Consider the following 21,918-nt stretch of genomic DNA (forward strand, 5'->3'; position numbering starts at 1 on the left):
AATCCATCTAATATTTATATTTTGTCGAGGAAATCTATGCTAACAAAAAGACATCCAACCTAATTAAAAAATGACTCGAAAAATCACAATGACCACGATTGTGGACACGCACACGCCCACACGCACACGCACACGCACACACACACACCCATCAACGACTGGCGCATCACTGAAATACCTCTGAGCCTCTATTGAGCCTCAGTTGTGTACCATTGGCGGCACGGCTTGTTTTTCTTTCGTGAGATGTGGACATCTTAAGCCCGAAATCGTTTGGACACAATCGTGTAAGCAATGCCTAGGCCATCATTTGGAAGCAAATCCTGCAAAAAGAAAAAAAACAAAACAGATTTTATTGGAACAATATTGGAGTGGGGATTCAATACGATGTTGTTCTTCCATCAGATTTTCAAGCCTGATTGTTTTTTATTGTTTGTGTGGGGAATTTTTTTTTGTATTTTTTTTTAGTGCCGCTACAAAATGCCATTGTCGGTTCCCTAAACCAAAATGGCTGACTTATTGAACTCTAAGTCTTTGAAGCACCTGCGTGAGCATGGCTTTTACCGCCCCACGCAAGTGTGTACGTAGTCGACGTACTTGCACCGTTTGACAGGACAAATTGACAAAGCGCAGGTTAACTGAAACGTGGAGTCGATGGCTAAGTGCGGGTGTGTGTGAGTGTCTTTGTTCTTATTGCATACTTTCTCCAGCTACAATTGTATGTCGTAGTACCAAGACCGATCAGAGTGCCGCAGGTATTATTGGAGGAATATAAAGTGTCTTGGTTTTTAATGAACACTTATGCCGAGTACGCTACTGTATATTGATATTGTCTAGACCAGTGGTCCTTAACCTGGGTTCGATCGAACCCTAGGGGTTCGGTGAGTGGGTCTCAGGGGTTCGACAGAGCCTCCGCTGAGGAGGTCCGAACAAACCTGATTTATTGTGTAAATTCTGATTCACCGGTATGTAATTTGTTGTGAGTTCACGCATTGTGTTGGTTTGGTTCTTTGAACAAGGTGATGTTCATGCATGGCTCATTTTGTGCACCAGTAAAAAATATATATTTCTAGAATTTAACACACACACACACACACACACACAAAATAAATCACTAACGAGGGGTTCGGTGAATGCGCATATGAAACGGGTGGAGTTCGGTACCTCCAACAAGGTTAAGAACCACTGATTTATATTGAATAGTTTATGTTTCTGTCCTGGCTGGTGCTTGGATCAGGTATTGGTAAAATAAAAATTATGAGAGGAAAATATATCTTAGTTGTAGTCGATTCCGCACCACTATAAAGGACGACCGCAATAATTAACATTAAATGTCTCCACACAATCCAATTAGAATTTTATTGCCAAGTGAACATGTTGCAATGACGTTTTTTTGCCACTAGAGGACAACATGTGCCTTTTCATCTATGCCGGTTAGCGCTTAAGGAATCAACGAGTCATTAGCCGACTGCATCGTCTTTTGTAAAACAATTGTTTTTTCATGTATTAATTTTAGGGAAGTAGTTTTCAACCCTTTGAGCCAAGGAATAGATTTTACGTTAAAACCGTTCCGCACCACGTGATGCGGCATTGTTTTCATATCTGAAAAAAAAAATACGCAGGTGATTTGAATGATTAAACACAACATATTTACGGTCTGGTCTGACCGTTAGCTTAGCAACAAGGGTGTTTTGTTTGCACCACGAAGAAGTTTATGACCTTCTATGTCAATTAATAGAATTCTCAGTCAATTTTCATTCAGAAAAAAAAAAGTGGTGTCGTTTGTGTGGCAGCAGCCGATTGTTTTGGGTGTTTTTTGGACTACTGTCATGGAGCTGTCCACTGGGCCCTCTCAAAATTTTCGAGGCATTAAGGTAAGATAATCCAATCAATTCCAACTGAGACATAATTCAACCCCTTTTTTATTTCCGGGGTTTGAATCGCAAATTTGTAAATATTTCATTTTCACATAAGTGCTTTTTAAGACGTCAGTGTCACCTGATCCAAGGAATTAAACAACCAATCGTGATTAATTATGGCTTTTTATGGTGTAAACTTTTAGTGACTGTAATCTGCAATATAGTTGTCGTTTGTCCCAAATAATATAAAATATATATGCCTGAGTATTGTCTGTACATTTGTTAAAAGCTTTGTAACTGCCACATAGAGTAGATGCAACTTTAGTAGACTGTATTATGGAATTTTAGATTAGGCAATCTTTTGTTGTTTGTTTTTTGTTTTTTAAATACATAAAGTTTCATCTCTGTTTTGTGTAATTTACTTTGAGATATGTTCCCCAACCAAATTGCCCCGTTTGTTGTAAAGGCACCACTGGAAAGAGTTTTTCGACCAGAGAAATTGGAGGACGCTAATTTACCACGGCGCACTGGTTAGTAAATCACTTTTTGTGGGTGGGGGGGAGGGATTGGGGTTTAAAAAGTTAACACAGTTTTTCATTATTTTTTCCTTCCCAGTTTGTTTTAACACGCCAGCCCTGGAAAAACCATTACGGCCGAAGAAAGTCCACACGGACCTGTGGATGTCGCCCGTGGCAACCCTTCGCATGAGGTCTGTACATACACACACGTCGACAGCGAGACAGTCCTTTGAGAATTTCGCTTGACATCTGAGTCTTTGTGTTTCTCTAAGTGTGTGTGACATGAGGCAGTCAAGTGATGATTAGCGTGTGTCAAAATGTGAGCATGGCGCGTACACACATTTTAAGCTTCTTAAAGAATTGCTATTTTTCTTTTGTAGCTATGCGAGTGATGTGAATCGCCAACATTTCTCAGGCCTCAAAGTTAATCACAATAGTTTCAAACTCACCAACATGCTTCAGTAAGCATTTCATTTTAGACACAAATCAAAGCGTGAATGCACATCACTAAACAGTATGTTTTGTCTTTATGTGTCAGTAAACAAAACCTTAATCAGTTTTTTTTTTTAATTATTCATCACTTCATCACAGGCATATCATCTTTATCCTCTGCAGAGAGCGATTAATATTACTGCCGTACTGAGGAGTCGAGAGTATTCTTTCAGATTATGCCAAAATGTAAGAAGTCACTCTGATTTTGAGTTGTTTTTCAAAATAAAATGAAGGATTTGATACAAAAAAAATATAATGTTTCATACAAGAAAGCGTGTTTAGTATTACATTTAAAAAGAAATACAACGGCTTTATTTATGAACCAGTTCAGTTAAATTTCATACGAAATGTAGCGTGTGCAGAATTTGATCCGACGTGATGCAAATTTTCTTGGATTTAACACAAAATAAAATTCTTTAGTAGGATTTCATACGCATAGACCACAATACAAAGCATCATCTCTAAAACAAACAGCAATCAGAGAGTATTTATTAAGCCACGCCCTGAGCTCCTGCTCTGTGTGTGCGTGTGTGTGTGTTAATAGCGTAAATTAGCATACAAATGAGAGATGCCGTACGATAGAATCCACTCAGCTTCGATCTGTCTGCTGGGACTTGATGATTACCTCTTCTTGCTCCTCCTCGTCTCTCTTTCCTGGCTTTGTGTCGCCCTCCTTGTCTTGACGTTCTTCTGCCGGATGTCCACCATGTTTGAGCTGTACTGTTTGTTTACCGTCGGGCACACTTAATTGCTCTTGACTCATTTGCAAATAAGTGAGGATCAGTCGGGGAAATAGCACATAGCACGCATTTCTAGCGTTTTCCTTCGTCTTCGCTCTTTGCCTCGGCGGTCCCCGGTCGGTTGAGGCCCGGCGGAGCACGGCGGGAGGTGTTAATGATGTGGGGGGCTCGCTGGTCTCTGCTGGGAGTCACGTGTTGCCTGCTCGCTGCCGTCTGTCACGGCGCACGTTGAAAAAAAAACATCTTTAGTCTTCACCTCTGTGTGCCCTTTTCCACCTTCTGCATATTAAAATACATTTCACCTAAAAGTCAAGCCGATTTATTTTAGCATGCATTCAGTGCTGGCAAATTTGGGATTTTATTCTTTTTTGTGGTTTTAACTCGGAATTTGACTTTGCTGGGATTGCTGATGAGGAACAGCAGTAGTTTAAGCCTCTGGGCTCTATGATGGCCGTTCATGTCTGCTCTGCTAATGCAAATGTTTGGTAAGTAACCATCCACCATATTTAGTAATAAATTGGCTCATATTGTCGAAGTACCAACTCCCTTGAGCAGAAACAACATCAGCTCTGGAGACAGACAGAGTTAGCCATCATGAACAAAGCAATTCAAGCACATTCTCCGTTACAATATTGTCTTTGTGGCAGGAGAGGCATGCGTGGGGATAAAGTGGGGGTCGGCAACGACGTAACCGTGTAATTTCCTAATTCCGATCTTGCAAGGCTATCCCTCCTAATCAGTGTCCGATTCCCACATTTACGGGGAGAAAGTAGACCGAGAGGCTGGAGGCCGACACGCATACACGGGGGGGCGTGAAATTACATGAGGCAAAAAGATACAGAGAAAAGGCGTGAGAGAACAAACAGGCCTATCAAACGACCACAGAGCCAGATAACAAGATAAGGCCTAATCAATCAATTCGCGCACACAGTGAGATATTGCTAAGTGGCTCCTGAGTCGTGGCGGCAAATTAAATCTACACACTACTCCAAGTGAGAGCGCGGCGAGGAAGTGGGAGTGGGCCGAGCAAAGGGGCAGGAAGGGTTGGGCGGGGATGGGGCTCGGGGGCGCTAATAGGCGCTAATTTCATCAGCGCGGCCCGTGATGAAGCTTTTACGCGCTTTTTCGGAGAGGCCAAACTAAAAGGCTGCAGCTCTGCTCGTGTTCAACATAAGTGGGCTGTCATGAGTGGATTTGCAAGACCATAGCCAAGAATTTGATTACGGGCGCTAATAGTGTGCGCGCTAGCTCTTGTTTAGGCTAGTATGTTAGCTAACACTATCGGTACCCGGAAACGCCCATAAGGTGATTCTTTATTGTAGTGTGGCCATCTTTTTTTTTTGTAATGAATTGGTTTTGTAAATTCCACAGAGATGAATGTCATTTACAACTCGGGCATCGATGAGATGACTTTGCAGATTTTTTTTTTTTTTAACAAGAATGTGAATTGGATTACCGCTCAGCCCCTTTTAACACAAACACACACCTGCACTGCCCCACACTGCACTAAAACACACACGCATAGACACACACAGTTGGCATCCGTTTCCATCTAATGACATCCTCCGAGTATAATTAGTATGGCCAATTAACAGCAGTAACGATGCTTGCATTCATTATGTCAAATTACACAGTGCTGACAAAGTGTCAACTCAGCTATGCTCACCTGCCGAGTACACCCGTGTGTGTGCATGCGCGCGTACGTGTGTGTTTGCCGGTTTAATATCCATCGTAAGCCGGTAGGTTAACAAACGTCTTGCGCACTTTCTCAACTCACACCCACGCACACACATCCACATATGTACGTGCATTCAATTAGCGTGCGTCCAACAGAGATGTTTTACTTGCAACCAGACGGTTTGAGTTTTTGCACGACTCAATCACGCCGCACCGAATACGATACTCCATAGTCTCCACCTTGCTGCACCCTCTGCTGTCTCATTGTCCTCAGTCTTCTTTCATTCAAACGCAGGATAGTCGTTCTCCTCCATGTTGTTAGCATGTCTTGTTGTGGTTTTCCCAGGTCATCACACATCGGTGTGTCTTGTGATTGCTAATTAGCCAGACGAGCACGCAAAGGCCTCTGACACACGCACACAAATAATAATAGGCAGAGCTCTCTTGATAGGCAATTTACTTCCTCCTGACACCTCATCAGCCACTGAGCTACACACACACACACACATGCACGGCTTCCTCGGACACACACACACATTCATGCGTCTTTGCATATGCAGCGTTTATTGCGGTGTTTAATATGCAGTGTGACTGGGAGAATCTGTTCCTTTGCTCTAGCATCACAAAATGTTATATGTACACACACACACACACACACACACGCGCACGCACGTACACTCATAAAAAGGACCAGACGGCGAATGAATCATCAGGAGCCCTGCTGTGTTAAGTAATCACACTCAGGCGTTTAATTACTGACGAGAACGTGATGATGATGATGATGCTCTTTAATTAACACGACGCTAATTGAAGAGAACCGACGAATCAGAGCGCTCACTTTGAATAATTAGGAGGAAACGGGAGACGAGGTTAAGTCATTATTTTGTATTATTACCTGTCAGAAGTGTATTTATTTGGTTGTTTTTTTTTTTCAGGGAAGCTAATTGACTTAGAAATCATGTGTAAACAGTGGATGGTGAAAGTTAGTTTAAAGAGAGCCGGTAAATGAAGGTGGTTGAAACTGAGTTGACAACCACAACTGTCTTGTTCAAGCTATAGCTAAGTTAGCAAATGCTAACATTCTCGGTACTGATATCAATTTATGTATCTATTGTTATTATAGATACAAAGCTGACTTTGACTTTGACTTTGTCATAGCAGGTTCATGTTTTGTCAACGTTAAGATGAGCTAATGCTTTGAAACGCTCTTTAGCATGTTGGCTAAATATTAGCATTCACTTCTTTTCTCAGTCGCTCACTTGCTGTTGTGATGGTGATGTTCAAAGTGTGCATAATGTTACCGTGGCTCGCAATCATTTTCTTGGCCCGGCATCTCAAGACAAACTGGCCTCTGTCGATCCTTTTTGTTCTACACAAGATTTGAATGTTTCACCAGCTCGACGCAGCGTGATTTACCATGAACGCACAAACACGGTCACGGATGCTAGCATGTAATTCTGCGTGAGCCGCTTGTAAAGGGAAAAAAAACGGAAACTTTGCATCTCTTCTGCAACTTTGTGCTTCCCGTCCGCCCGGCTCGGACGCGGAGAAGAGATTAGTGTTTTGGTTTCGAGGATTACCGCTCCAACCAGCGAAACCTAGCTAAGCGGAGCGTCATCAAACTGATTTAGCGCTTGGCTCCCATTTAAAGGATTAGCAGACAATGTTATTGTAATTAGAATTGTTCCAGGTGACGTCGACACTGGCATTGCGCGTTAAGAGCCCCCGTTTATTTTCAGCTCGCGTACGCTTACCTCAGGTGAACGGGATTTTGCGTCGAAAGCGTAAAAAAATACGGGATTAGCGGAAAACAACGTCGCCTTGTTTGGGAGGTGCTGCATTTAAAGGAAAGGAGGATAATTAAGGAAGAGCGGGCTACTGCAAGAGGGATTGGGAACAGAGGATATAAAACGTACGCAAAGCTACCTTTGTTGGATCTCAAGAAGCATGAATATGTATTATATCAGTTTATTTACCCACAGCCGTTAAATTCTATCTTTGTACAAACACCAACAGAAGACAAAAGAATAAGGAAAACAAAACACATAACAACAAACAAAAGTGAGCCTCGTTTCTTTTGTGGCATTTCATGACTAGTTTTCATTTCGTCATTTCCATAATAGCATCTTTTGGAGGGAAGACGGTTCTAATTAGCATCTCTTTGAATAATCTGATTATGCTTTCCCTTTTGCATTTGGAAAAAGAGCAATGAGTCTTTGACTGTTTACCTCACCGCTCTTATGCATCTCTTACCGCTAATGTTTGTATGCTAGTAGCGGGTGCTAGTCTTTTCTCTAAGGAGAGGGGTGATGTTTTTGTACATTTTTTAATATACAGTGAGGTACGGTACACAGGCTGATGCTCAAACTGTTCCACACGACGTGCGATTATGAAAGTGTGTATTTCTGATAGTCGCAGAAAGCTTCAACAAAATTGCAGTGCTAGCATCAACCTTTGGGCGAAAAAGCCAATGTTAGCTACAGCTGTTGCTAGCACGACTTATTCCTAAAGAGCTTACTACAAAACTAATTGTTATTGGTTTGATAATGTGTTTTTTGTCATGTATAATTTTATAAAAACATTTCAATATAATTTTGTTGTTTAATCGATGCATCGCATAAAAACATGCCTATAATTTAGGATTATTTCAGAGAACTGGCAAAAATGTTGATCATCGATTTCAAAGTAAAAGCAATCTTAATGAAATTGGTTATTAGTTAAATACAGCAATGGAAATAAAGTGCACTGAAAATTGGCTCGTGTGCTTACTGTTGCACGCACACACACACACATAGGTACACACACACACACACAAGTGCACAGCTCATCGTATTACCTGGAGGGAAGAAAGGAACAAGGGGCTAATTAGTGTTGATGAGAAGTTAATTTAGTCATACACCTTTGGTAATAGTCTCCATCTCCCTCTTTTCTCACTTCCTTCCCTCCCCTCATAGGTTTCTCCCACTCGATAATTTTCAAGTTTCTCCAAGGTGTCAAACGTTCTGTTTTTTTTCTACGTCTACATTTTTGAAGTCGTTTTTCTTTTGGTCGGGCATGCAAACACATTGCAAGAATTCTCCGGAGATCCGCTAGGTTACAACGCAGGTGATATTGTCAAGTTGACTAAGTGGGAAATTAGTTTATCCTCTGCTTTGACATTGCCGAATTGTGTGTGTGTGTGTGTATATGTGAGCGAGAGATGAAGAGCAGGTGAGATGGATCCTGAGCTAAATGTTTGCTAGCAGGTGAGCCTGTTGTTAACAGATGGTGTTTGTGTGAACAGCTCCATCCCTGCAGAGTCCATGCTCTCTCGCTCTCTCTCTCTCTCACAAGCCGACTAAGCACAACATTACAACCCAAACAATGTTGGGATCATAATTGTGAAGTTCTAGATCATACTTAAACATGTTGGACCTTTGGATAAAATATCGACATTAGGTTGGAATTCCAAGCTGTTGAACTTTCGGAAATCACCGCGTCACAATTATGAGTTTGAAAATGAACTCGCATGATGCTCATAGGAAGGACCCAGCGAAGGGGAGGGCGAGACACTGAAGGCTTCTCTAATTAGTCACTTAATTACATCTGGATGCTGATTTGCTTGCGGGGCTGGCTGTTGTTCGAGTGTGTGAGTGTGTGTGTGTGCGCAGACGCACTCCAGAAAGCGTTTACTGAAATGGGTAAGCTAATTCTCGCTGTCTGAGGCTATTACGGTATTAATTTAATTTGGGTGAGCTGTCGCTAGCTCATTAACACATCTAATTAATTCATTGACATCGGAATTAAGCTGTTTCACTGAAAGTGACACCTCTCTTGCTCGCTCCCTCGCTCTCTTCTAACGTCGGAGTAGTGAGAGGGAATGTGAATTACAGACGGGATGGAGACATATCCAATGAAAATTTTGAAGGAGCGATACACACTTGATAAACATTGCTTTATTGACATTATGACAAAGGGAAGCAGGTCTGTCGCTTCTTTTTGGTACTTGGTTCTTTTTGTGTGAGTGAGCGTGTGTATTTTTGTGTGTGTGTGCAGATTTAGCACACCTTTGTGAACGTCCCATACTGTGAGTGTAGCTGGAGGTGACTATTATTTGAATGTAACACTCAGTGGGACTCTTGTTCGGATTCTTCTTGTGGTCGGGGAATGGGGAGGGGGGGTAGTAGTAAATTTGATTAGGACATGACGGGGAGAGGAGGTCCCGCCGCGAAGCAGGTGCCCCTCACAGCCGAGGCAGGTTGAGTTCTCCACTTCCTGCTCGCCGTCTGTCCATCTGTGCCGTCCCTCCCGTGCTGCTTTTCATCCTTTTTTTTTCTCTTGCTTGTTTGGAGGTCCACCTTTTGCCAACTCGTAATGTATGACTTTTGTTCACATATGCATCCTGCTTCCTTTTTGTTTTCCGTAAATACATGAGGTATAAGTTTTTAGGAAAAATATCTGCATGGTAGTTGCCGAATATTTTTAAAGAGTTTATTTGATCAAAACTTATCAATCCTACTACCGTATTTTTCGCACTATAATGTGCACCTAAAAACTTCCAATATTCTCAAAAGCCAATAATGCGCCTTATAATCCGGTGCGCCTTATAGATATTAACGTTTGAGCAACCTTGAGTTATTGATATATTGTGTTTTCACTATTTCGAGTGTTACTATATTATGATTGCATTAACGTCTGAGCAACGTTATTTATTCTATGCGCTTTATAATCCGGAGCACCTTATATATGGACAAAGTTTTAAAATGGGCCATTCATTGAAGGTGCGCCTTATAAGCCGGTGCGCCTTATAGTGCGGAAAATACGGTAGTAGCATCTGAGTATTTTTTTAGCAGTTGTGTTACTTGCTGATAATCATCACCGCAAATATTCGGCCAGCGGTGTAAAAGTCAAATCAAATTAAATGACCTGAATTTTGAAACCACGCCCCTTCTTAGAGCTTGTAGAGTTTCTTGTATTTTCCACATGTCAACTTGTCAATTGGACAGTGAGTCCCATAGGGGGGAGGAGGAGAAGGAGAAGAGGAGCGAAGGATGAGAGAAAAAGACAAGTCTCGTGGCCAGCTGCAGCAATTAAGCATGACTTCCTCGAGGGAGCCATTAGAAAGGAAGAGAGGCCTTTAAAATTGCATATGGCTGCAATTAGGGCAGAGGAGCTGATGAAATGATTTGGCTCCCATTTTACTCCATGGATTTTTTTTTCTGTCCAAAACGCAGCTAATGGACCAAACCGAACTGACCCTGTAATCACTTTTCTACTCCTCCTCTATTTCTTTCCATCGCATTTTTTTTTTTGGGCCCATCTCTGCTGTCATTTCTTTTTCCATCAACGGTTGTGCCTTAAGATGTTTGACTTTATTAATGCAGAACATTTCCGATGCAAACCCAAAAGCACAACACCTAAAAACGCTCACAAACAGAAGAGCTGAAGATATTTGCAAAACAAAAGTAGACAGTTAAATTGGAGTCTGCAAAATATTTTTCTGGCCTCCTCTTTCATTGGAGGTCTTACTTTGTGGTCTTCACCTCCTCTCATCCTCCTCTATAACTCGCTCCTCATCCTCCGCTCCAGACGGAGATAGCTTGAGCATCTGTGTCGTCAACGACGATGGATGTTCTAATATTTTCACAGGTGTCATTTCAAAAGATTCTCTGTTTGTTTATTTTGTTTGCTCTCCACCTTCTCCCAGGAGATTGATTATTTTAACCCCTCTCGTCATTGTAAAGGCGGCAAGTGAAGATTCATTACAAACATGAAAGAAACCATTTAAGGGTTTACATTTAGTACAAACTAAATATGTAATGTTGCGCTTTAGTACCCCTGCACGCCAGATCAATGGTTAGCATACATTCTCTTGATATAAACCGTACTGTGTCTCTAGACACTTTTAAATTAATTAAAGAAATTAAAATTCCTGCTATTATGCTGTTCAAAGTTGGAAACGCTTCACTTGAAGGCAATTCCAAACAGATTTGTATCAAAAAAGTGTACTGGATTACTCGAGCACTTATTTCTGATCTTTCGTAAGATTATCGTAGCAATTAGCACGACTTCTCCGCATTACTCCTCGTCGTGCCTTTATGAGAACGAGACTCGTAATTTGCGCTCATTCGCAGTCATGGAAGTGATCATTATTGACGGAAGAGCAACTTTGTAGCATTTAGCCACAACAGTCGCTAACCGAAACTTAATGCTAGCTTGTAGCTAGTACCTGGCTTTGCACGTGCAAGGTGACACAAACGCATTGAAGTATTATAACGTGCGTACGTCCAGCCCAGATTTTGGTAGCGTGAAAAATCTGTGATTGTTAATTTCTGCTATAGCATGTGTTTAAACGAGACGTAATTTTTGCCTCTCAAATCGGCGAACCGGCTTCTTTGGCTTGCTATTGTGCTGCTGCTCTCATGAGCTTGTTTCCTCATGAAGCGTAATCCAATTAAAGCACTCGAGAGCAGCTCACTACACAAACACCACGCAGAGGACAGGTTGCGGCGGGCCCGACGGCCTCCTCCCCTTCCTCGCCGCTCCACGCGGGGCCTCCGGCTCGTCGGTGCCAGCGGCGTGCGGCGTTCAAACCACAACATGCGTCCGTAGCGGCCCGCCGGCCCGCACCCCCACGGCGCCGTCCCGTCGAGTGTTGGCCGACGCGTCTCTCGGTGCGCATATGTCCACTTACGCTGTTTTCTCTCTAATTAGCTGCTCTTGTCTACAGCCTGGTTTTCATGTTTTTCCTTCTCGAGAAAAGAAAAGTCAGGCAGTGCAAAGGGCACCTTTATATCCTCGCTGGGTACACTAATAACAAAGAGGATCTTTTCACACCAAACAAGCGATAATCATGTTGAGGGCAGTAAGTGTGAGTTACCTTGGAAACCATGGGCTGCATAATTCGGCAACTCTTCCTGTTACTTCTCACTGAGTCGTTTATTTAATCGCCAAGATCCCTCGCCGCCTTTAATCCAGTCACATTTGATTATTATGACGCTTTAGCCAAACGCGTCCTTATCTCCTCTTTCTGCCACACGGGGCGAGAGCGAGTTTGATGGTTAATTATCAGTGGCCGCTTCCTCTGTGGAGAGAAGCTGATGACAGCTAATTAAAGATGAAGTGATGTATATGCGCCACGTCCCTCGCTGAAAGCCCCCCCCCCCAGCCCTACCCCGCAATCCCCTCAACACCTCTCTGTCACCTCCCACCTGCCAAATCATATGCCTGCTGCTATCGGACAGTTTATCTCTACAATGAGCGGGCACAATGGCCACTTTATTTACAGGCTTCATTGATTTTTTGGTTATTGGTAGTTTCTCACAGAATCAAGTTTTTATGACCTCCTGTACGTCAATCCTGATTAGGTTAAATATATGATTTTTACATTCGCCCATTTCATACAGTATATATATTAGTGTTGCCGATGTTGTCGTGACTTTTCTGACACAATCTTTCTGTATGACACTGGAATGGAATTTTGGAGAGCCCAAAATCTGAATGTTAAATTCGTCTCATAGAACGGGTGATGTTCATGGGATGCTGTAAAAAGGCTAACTACAGTAAATGGAAGCTTCTGTTTTGACAGATGTTCAAGTAGCTTCACCAACGTGCTTGTTCGAAACCCAAATCATCGCGTTTTTTTGCACCGGTTCCAAACCGCAGTGACAGGCCGGTGACATCACAAAGGATATTTATGAAGGACGAGGCGGAGGGTTCACGCTCGTGAGCTGCGCCAGAGAATCGGGGACGTATAACTCACGTGTTTGCGGGACGAGCCGCCGTCAGATTTATTACTGGAGCTCGGGTTTGGTACGATTTAAAGATGTTGACGCGGAGTTTGCCGTTGATGGAGTATGAGGATTGTAAGACGAAAACGGAGGGCGGTGAAGGGTCAAAGATAGCAACCGTGTGATTAACATCTCGGATGACGTTTGTGTTTCATACTCTGCTGCATGCATCATCACTGTTCTTCCTTTTCTGACCGCACTCAGCCGTGAGGATGGCGATGTCTTTATGAGGCCTCTCTTTTTTGGCACGCTTTGGCTCTCTGATAGGTCAAACACACAAATGAAACTCTTAGAGTGCCAAGAAAGATGTGTGTAGGGAATCTCAGGGAAAGACGCCAGGAGAAGGCAACAAAGTCAAGGAGGCAAGAAGGCAATGAGTCATTGCAAATATTGAAAGTGTTGAGCGGTAAAGAGCGAAGGAGTGTGTGTGTGTGTGTGTGTAATATAAATAAAAATCTGGTTGTAAATGTTCTAAATGTAGGTCAGCGCTTTGCTGTGCTGGCCCTGACTCACCATGGTCTTGCGCTTGTCAAGTCCAGTCCACCCTGCTTGTATTTGCAATCTAGTTTTGCACCAGAGGGGGGCGCCACACACATATACACATAGACACACACACACACAAACACACACACGCCCTATGGCTCACTGATGTCCAGCTGCTCCTGTCAACACTCCACTACGGCGTGTAATTCACCCTCGCACACAGCAGCAGCTGAGGCTAGATTGTAACACCACCTACTGCACACACACACACACACACACACACACACGCTCTGGCAGAAAGGCAAAGTGGAGCGTCAGAGACAGACAAAGAGATGGGAATTATGGGAGGTGGGTTGGTACACTTTGTTTAAGCGACCGCCTCTCAACGCTACTGTGTGTGTTGGTGGGAGGAGTGGCATGGACAGAATGATTCCAAGTTCCCTTGCAATTATCAACTTACACCCCCCCTCTTGTCGACCCCCCCACCTCACCTCCTCCCCTCAGAGACCCAAGCTGCTGCGCCCATCAAGGACTCATTCAGGCCTTAACAAAGCCACGCCACGCCTACACCCACACACGCACGCACACGAAAGGGCAGAGGTTTGATTCATGAGGCTAATTGGAAAACAATTTTGGAGGCAATTATTTAGTTTGGTCCTCTTCCCCTCCTTTGAAGGCCGACTTGTTCTCGCCGGTTGCGCTCCCAATCGGCCATCTGTTCTCACACATTAACTTCAAATAGGAGCATTTATATTTAGGCGACAATGTCCATTAAAAGCACAAACCTGCGGCTGCCACAAATTGTTTTCTTTTATTTGAAATGCGTTGGGAAAAAAAAACTATTTGACAGTAAAGATGCTGGAGTATCTTGAAAACAGACAATCTTCATCCCACGTTAGCATCCTTTAAAGTTGAGTAAAAAACTTGGAACAAAAAAAAAATTTTAGTATATAAAAAAAAGACCAAACTGGCCAGACACAACGCTAATCCAAATGTTGCTATTATTTTTCCTTTTCTTTCAATACATAAATAAATATATTCTGTGATTTTTTTTTTTTGGTATAAAATAGTTCGAAAAGAATCACCAAGTTGGAAGCCACAAGCGAATGGCGCTACCTTAATGCCTTAAAGATGACTTTAAATCCATGATGTCGAACAAATCAGGGTTGCTCGGCCTTGCTCCCTGTTGAGTGCCATCTTATTTAAGTTGTCTTCTAATTCTATTCATAGCCTGTACGAAAACAATTATGCACACAGTTGCTCAGATAGAGCGGGGGATTTTTTTTTTTTTGCCAGCTTGCATGGGACGAGGTCATGACTTCATTGGGGGGGGGACAATCTGTTTTAATAGGCTCTTTGCAGCACTCAGGCCTTCTCCCTTTCTCCCTTTATACTGATTCTACGTGTGTGTGTGCGTGCGCCCGACAGGCCCCTAGGCCGCAAACAAGGAAGCGCCAAACAAAACCCGGCGGCCCAGCCGTGCATGCAGACGATAAACGTATTCACGTGTGTGTGTTTGTTGTCTAAGCTCGCCGTAATAAGGTTGCCTACGGTGCATACGCGATAAGGCATTAGGCCATTGACCTTTGACCCCTCGCCCCGCTTAACTGGAATGAACACGCGCCGGCAAGCAGGCATGCATGCGGCGAGAGGCCGTGTTTGAGGACTTCATGAGCATAATTGCAAATAGTTGTTGTGAATGCGTGGAGATGACTAAAGAGGCGACATTGTTAATCATTTTGAAGTCGAGCTGAAAGTGAGTGAAAACTTTACGAACTCTTGAGGTTGAAGTGACATTAAAAAGTTTTTCTTTTTATATCTGGTGTTTTTCATATCTAGGTTTTGGATGATTATGACATAAGATGATATCGCACAAAGACAGCCCCAGTAAATACAAAAGCAGTTTCTAAATATTAGCAATTTAAAAAAATATTTTTATCACGATTAATAAACTACTATGTTGAAGAAGATTTTGTTTTTTTTCTAAAATTAGGTGTGGACTAATAAAGTTAAGCACTCAAATTGGAGTGAAGACAGAAGACATTTGCTACCCTTGCCGCCACTCCATTAGGCTGGAAGTGGAGGCGCAGGAGTGTGAGCTGTATCGGGGTCAGGTTGGGAAATACAAAAGCTTCCAGGCACTCAGCACATAATTGAAAATCTATTTGGCCCAACGCGTGGAGAGCGGACCAACGAGTTAAGAACAAGAAGGAGCGAAAGACAGAAGCGAAGGGAGTTAATGCTGGTCAGGTGGTTTGAGTGTAGGAGGTAAAAAGATAATGGAGGAAGACTGGACATGATGTAGAAGTTGAAGTCCAGGGAGGACGGCGGCGTGCATGGTTGTTGCCCTAAAAGCGCTGACAGCTGAGAAAGTCTTCATATTTCTGACCGACAAATGACCCCCACATGCTTCTCGGGGTCCTCGGTTTACGACGTTTCAAGGTCGACTCCTAATGAGCTAGATAGAGCTCCCTCTAGTGCTATACGGAAAAATTGCTGCTTAAGCACAGATCAGTTGTATTTAACTTTGTAGTCGAAAACCGAACTTTCAAATAAAATCTATTCACATATAGTCTTGAATTAATGTTTGGAAAAAAAAATTATACGCAAGGATTGCAGGTTATTGTGAGCAATGGCTGTGATTGATTATATAAACACGTTGACACTCAATGAGGCCGCGTGTGTGTTTTACAACTAATCCATGAAGAATCCTCTTCCTCTGCTTCCTCTTCCTCCCAGGATGTCCGGGTCACATCAAAGGGGGAGCGGCGACCTTTGAACCAGCGACCCCAGCTTTTATGAGGCAATATGGCGAGAATCCATTAGCTACAGCAACAACAAAAACACGGGGACCTCTGGACAGGTGAAGCCAAGTCAGTAGACATTAATGATTTTTGTTGTATTGGCTAATGACACAACTACATATTAAAACTATACTTAAAAAATATCAGTTCAACCCTGCAAGGAACATGGACTGTTTTTTTTTTTTTTAAACAGTCCCCAGTGCAGTAAAATTCAAAGGTCTAAAAAGAACAAGCGAGTAAGAACCTGCAAGTCAGTCGTTACCTTCTGGATCATTTGTGCAACCAACTTGAGACGTAATACCTTGAGCTGAGTAGGCCAAAATGTTTTTTGTTGAGGCTGGATAGATGTGAAAAAATTTTCAATTCAATGAAACTTGTTAGAAAACTTTTGCGGACATTGAGGGGTGGCTGCTTCATAAAGTTTCTAATTAGCTCAGTGACCTGGATAAAATTATATGAATAAAAAGGATTTGTTTTTGCTGAGCATAATATACTAACAACATCTTTTTTGGGGGGTATCTCCAAATGTGATCAGAATAATTTTTTGTTTTCATAGCTAATGACAAAAAAAGTCATGTTTCCCCTCTAACGGGTAGTTTTGGTTGTGTGTGTGTGCGCGCCAGTGCATGTAAATGGAGGCCCTCGGTTGCATTTGAAGTAGCCCCTCTAGCCCTCCGCTCTGTTTTTTGTCTTTGTCCCTCATGAGTAACTTATCTAAACTGTCTCGCCTGGGCAGCTTCGCGCGGAGCCTCTCGTTTAGTATTCCACCGCACACCTCTGAGAAGCCATTAGCATAAAAACACACACATTCACATGCAGATTGGTGGCTCTTAGCCTCTTAGCCGCGTGGCTAATGGCGCTAGCCACTTAATTAAGGTCACTTATGGATAAACTCTCTTAGCACGGGCGCTAATAACTAGTGGCCAGACAATGGCGTGAGTGTGTCTGTGTGCGTGTGCGCGCGTTTATGTTGAAGCCTGACCTGCAGCCTCCATTATCTGCCGGTTATTGAGTGGTTTGTTTTGCAGAGGGCCTCGTCAAGGTGCTATCATTTCATATGGACAACGGTGTGTGTGTGTGTGTGTGTGTGTGTGTGTGGTCTCATCAGAGATAAAGTATCCGTGGTTGTCTGTGAAGCGAAAGCCATGTGGAAAGCGAATATCCGGCACCTCCTTAATTTATAGCCCCTCGCTTTCCTCCCCGTCTCCTTCGCTCATTTGCTCCCGTCCTCCCTTCCGGTGCCTCTCAGGTCGCCTTGTCTAGAAACAATTAGTTCCCCCCCCCCCCCCTCCTGCTCAAGCTCACTTTACGCCGAGGTGTGTTTGTGCATTGCATATGAGATGAACATTGTATCACCTCCCAAGATTCTAAAGTCCAGGTGACCTTTGACCTATGACGGTGTATTTGTAAGGGTATGTTTAAATGAGGAAAAATTGGCAGGATTTACAGTATATTCCTGTAGAAAATTTTATAAAAAAAATTATCTTTGGGTGGCAAAATATATTTGTCAAATGACCAGTGGGGGAAAAAAAAATATTTAACAAACTTTACTAGCTATGACATTATATTGTGTGTATGCATTACATCATCACTTGTACTTGGAAATCAAAATAATCTTTTTTTTGTCTCTTTTTGCGACACTTTTTGTTGTAGATTTAATGCGACAAAAATTTTGATTAATTACAAGCTTATCATTTTTCAACAAACTGTTTTTTTTTGTGAAGTATATTGTATTTTTATTTTTATTTTTTTAATGATACCTTCCGTCCCAGGTGAACACAAGTAATTGTGTGTCCAGTGGGACATCAAGCAACAGCTGTTTCTTTCTCTTTCCTCCACTCACGACAACTTTTCACACGCAGACAAAGATGTCTGCCAATTTCCATTAAAACATCCACCGCAGGAACACAATAAATCAGCCACACTTTTCATCCTCCACATAAAAAGCCAAACAGAAGTCAATGAAGTTGATAGCAAACTACACTTTTCCGTTTCTGGATCCAAGTGCATTTTTCTGACCTTTTTTCTTCCACCATTTTGCAGAGGTGAGACGTGCGGTCGGTCTCACTGCAACACAATAATGGAAAAAACCCGTTGACAAAACCCCGATTGTTAGTAGGGGATTGATGAGATGGATGGCAGTTTTTTTTTTTTTTTTTTTGGGGTGGGGGTTGACAGCAGCAGAAGATGCACGGAAGGATAAAAGATGGATTAAGGTTGCGCCTCAGATTGGCAGGGAGCGCTGCCTTCGCGCGTTTAATGCTAAGCTGGGAGATGCGCAACTTTATTTGTCGCAACAGCTTCGACGCTCCTCACCGTCTCGAGCCTTGGTCGCAAACGTGAGCGAGAGAATGGAAAGCCCTTTCACGTGTGATAATGACAGCTGTAATGTCGCCTTCCACTTGCATGTTTGTGCATCTGACACATTTGAAAAAGCTTGTTGTGGTAACGCGGCAACCTATCAGAGAGGGATAATCTTCTACGAGTGTTTGTGATGATGATGAAATGTTCTATGACAAGTTCAAGAGTTGAAATTTCTACCATTTGAACATTTTGACACATTTGTTAGCGTGCTACTTTTCTTGCTATCCGTGAGTGAATGAGGCTTTTGTCACCGTGAGATGGAACTCTCTAGCGCCGCGGCTGTTTGTACAGTTCCATGTGTTTTCACAGAGTGTATGTGTTACGCTCGGACGGACGTCACAGGCTCATGCACTCGCTGTCATCCATGATGGTGCGTACAGTATGTTTACACACGGGCCCCCGCTAGAGTACGTGTGTGTGTGTACTCGTCACGAGCCTGCAGTCTGGAGACATGCCCCGGCCCGACACTCAAGCAGTGGGGTGGCCCGGCGTCCCACAGGGCCCGTGGCTCCAAGCCTGACCCGGAGAATGTTCCAGATCTCTGAAGAAGCTCCATCCGTTTGTGAACGGCTGTTTGTGTGTGTGTGTGTCACTGATTAGCCGGCAAGAGCCTTAATGATGTTCCCAGAGCAGATAGTCAGCTGAGAAAGTGGGGGGGGGACTTGCAAATGAATTGATAACTTTTGTTCTTGGTCTTATTTGTTGTTTGTATAAAAATGTGAATGCTAAATTGCATGCACATTTACTATTCAGCGGTGCTCGAGAATGAGGAAATGTAATGTTTACTCGAAAGCAGGGGTGTCAAACTCATTTTCGTGGCGGGCCGCATTGTACTCAGTTACCTTCGCAGGGCCATTATGACTCACAACTGATGAGTTAACTAGCTTTGAGACGAGTAAAAAAGATTTGAAAAATGATAATAGAAATTGCTAGCAATATCTATAGTTTTTTTAAAAGTGTCCACAATTAGCAATTCGATCCACAATTTGTCATAAAATGATGCGACGAGCCGTATCTGGCCTTGAGTTTGACACCTATATGCTCTAAAACCCGTACTTGTATCAATCACCTGATTTGACAACCTTGATCAAAGTGCAAAGATGTAAACATAGCCAGTTTTCTTTCAGCGCATGTTCCCTCTTGAAGCGGAAATCCTCGCGGGCACTCTAATCCGTACGCGCTCTGCTCCGCGTGCGTGTTGACATGTTTGCGCGGCTTTGTATCGGCGCCTACATGCGTGATGGCGTTTATGTGCCTCGCAGGGTCCCACGGTAGCTGCTCTCCACACGCCTGCTCGGGCGATAGCATTGTCTGCGTGTCCAAAGACCTGCCGGCTGCCCTATTCCGCCACATCTTTATCATGCTAATACAGCCAGAGACGGAAGCAAGGAGGCGGGAGAGGGGAACGATAGCTCCGCAAATAGAGAAGAGGTAATCTTTACTCTCTCTTTTCCTCGGCCTTCCTCGCCTCCCCCCCCCCCTCGCCTCCTTCTTCGCTGCCTTTCTTCTTGTGCCCGCACCCTCTTCATCTGCCGCTTCCTTATCTCCCCCTCACTTCTTTGATAATCCCTCTGAACATTGTCTTCATAATTACACACAACAATGATTCCCATCCTGGCTGGAGAAATATGCACAGAGAATATTTCGTATTTCACAGAGAGAATTAATAACTCCGGCCTGGTTCTATCCATCCACGTGTGTGTTGTTTTAACTCACGACTGTTACCGACAGTTCTTGTCCCCCCCCCCCCCCCTCATGATATCTGCTTCTCTACTTAATAGAACTCTTTGTGTGCCACTTGCTTTCATGCAGCCGCCGCTACAACACAAAAGGTCAGCGCCGCCTTCACCTGAAAAACCACGACCCACTTGCTCAGCAAGACGTCAGCAAGCGCACAGGTGATTTAAATATTTCAGGACAAGCTTTGTTATGGAAGCAAGATCTGTGCCATTTCAATTTCGCCGCTGTTTTTTTTTTTGTCTCTGTTAGTTAATAGTGTACATTTATTCTTTTTTAAAAGAATTTATTGTGCATTAAAATGCTCCATGTAGTGTTTAAAAAAACAAAACTGATACTAAATCTAAAAACTCAACTAAAATGAAACCCTTTCAAAACGAATCAAATAAAACCTATAATAAATAACCTAAAATAATTAAAACTGACAATTAAAACAAAAACTGTAATGAAAAACTATTATAACCCGGTCAAGTATCCATACATATAGGGTTAGGGTTATATAAAAACAGTAATGTCCTGCTCATTTCAATTGGCAGACATTTACGGCATTATTTTTCAGCTAAACGTCAAATCGTTACATTTTCCGCCAACTTACAAACTTTCTACGTGAAAACAAGATTTCTCTTGTCTTTAAAGGGATTTTAAGTAACACTTTTAAACAATTGGAGGTCAAAATCCACATCTGTATTTTTCTCAACGCCATGCACAAACCAAGTAACCCAATAATTGCTTTCTAACATTACAAATCAATCAAATCAGCTAATGTGCTGTTTCCCTGCCCAGCAACCCAATGAATAAAACACAAAATGATTTCATTTGATCCCATTAATTCCTTCTTAAACACAGCGTATTACTACTTTAAAAACCATCATTCCTCGGTGTTAAGGCATTCTTTCGACACTTTCCCTTACAAATGACATACAAGCAGTGCATTTGAATACATTTGCATGCCATCCATCACGGCCTTTTGTTACTTAGAACTCCTCATTATAGCCGCATGAAATAATATCCTGCTCTGCTACTACCATCTTGTCTCCTCATTCTCATCCCCGGTGTTTTTTTTTCGTCTCGTCTCGCTGCCGGTACCTTTTTGACCCCCCTGCACATCCTTCATGTGAGTCTTTGCCACTCATCCATGGACGCTAATGGGCCTCACCATTGCTGCTGGAACACCCAGACACTAGGAGCGTGTTTGTTTAAAAACATCCAAATGAATACTGAAAGAATAATATTTGTGCAGCATGCTCACATACTACATGGCCTGTGTGTGCGTGCGTGTGCGAGCGTACGTGTAGAGATCATTTCACGGTGCGGATTAAAGAGGGTCAGGTATGATATCTTGTTTCCTGTGACCCGCTCATCGCATGGTTTCCCACACTCATCAGTTCACTCTATCACATCCCACTTGCTGACAGTGTCACACACACACACACACATGGTACTGCGCTGTACCATAAATCCACGTTATCTCCAGATAC

At 42.9% G+C, this 21,918-nt stretch overlaps 1 long non-coding RNA gene across 2 annotated transcripts; it reads left to right on the forward strand.

The window, feature by feature from the left end:
• Positions 1-1,436: 1,436 nt before the first annotated feature.
• On the forward strand, positions 1,437-20,107 carry LOC148399622 (uncharacterized). Of its 2 annotated transcripts, none has more exons than XR_015857982.1 (5): positions 1,437-1,871; positions 2,323-2,386; positions 2,472-2,565; positions 16,275-16,408; positions 19,966-20,107. It is a non-coding gene; the product is annotated as an uncharacterized LOC148399622 (long non-coding RNA). The 2 variants fall into 2 exon arrangements; XR_015857983.1 differs by having other exon boundaries at positions 16,275-16,398; positions 19,966-20,105.
• The last annotated feature ends 1,811 nt before the right edge of the window (positions 20,108-21,918 follow it).

The sequence above is a fragment of the Syngnathus floridae genome, chromosome 4, assembly GCF_059516105.1.
Source record: "Syngnathus floridae isolate MCC-2025c chromosome 4, RoL_Sflo_1.0, whole genome shotgun sequence".
Lineage (NCBI taxonomy): Eukaryota > Metazoa > Chordata > Actinopteri > Syngnathiformes > Syngnathidae > Syngnathus > Syngnathus floridae.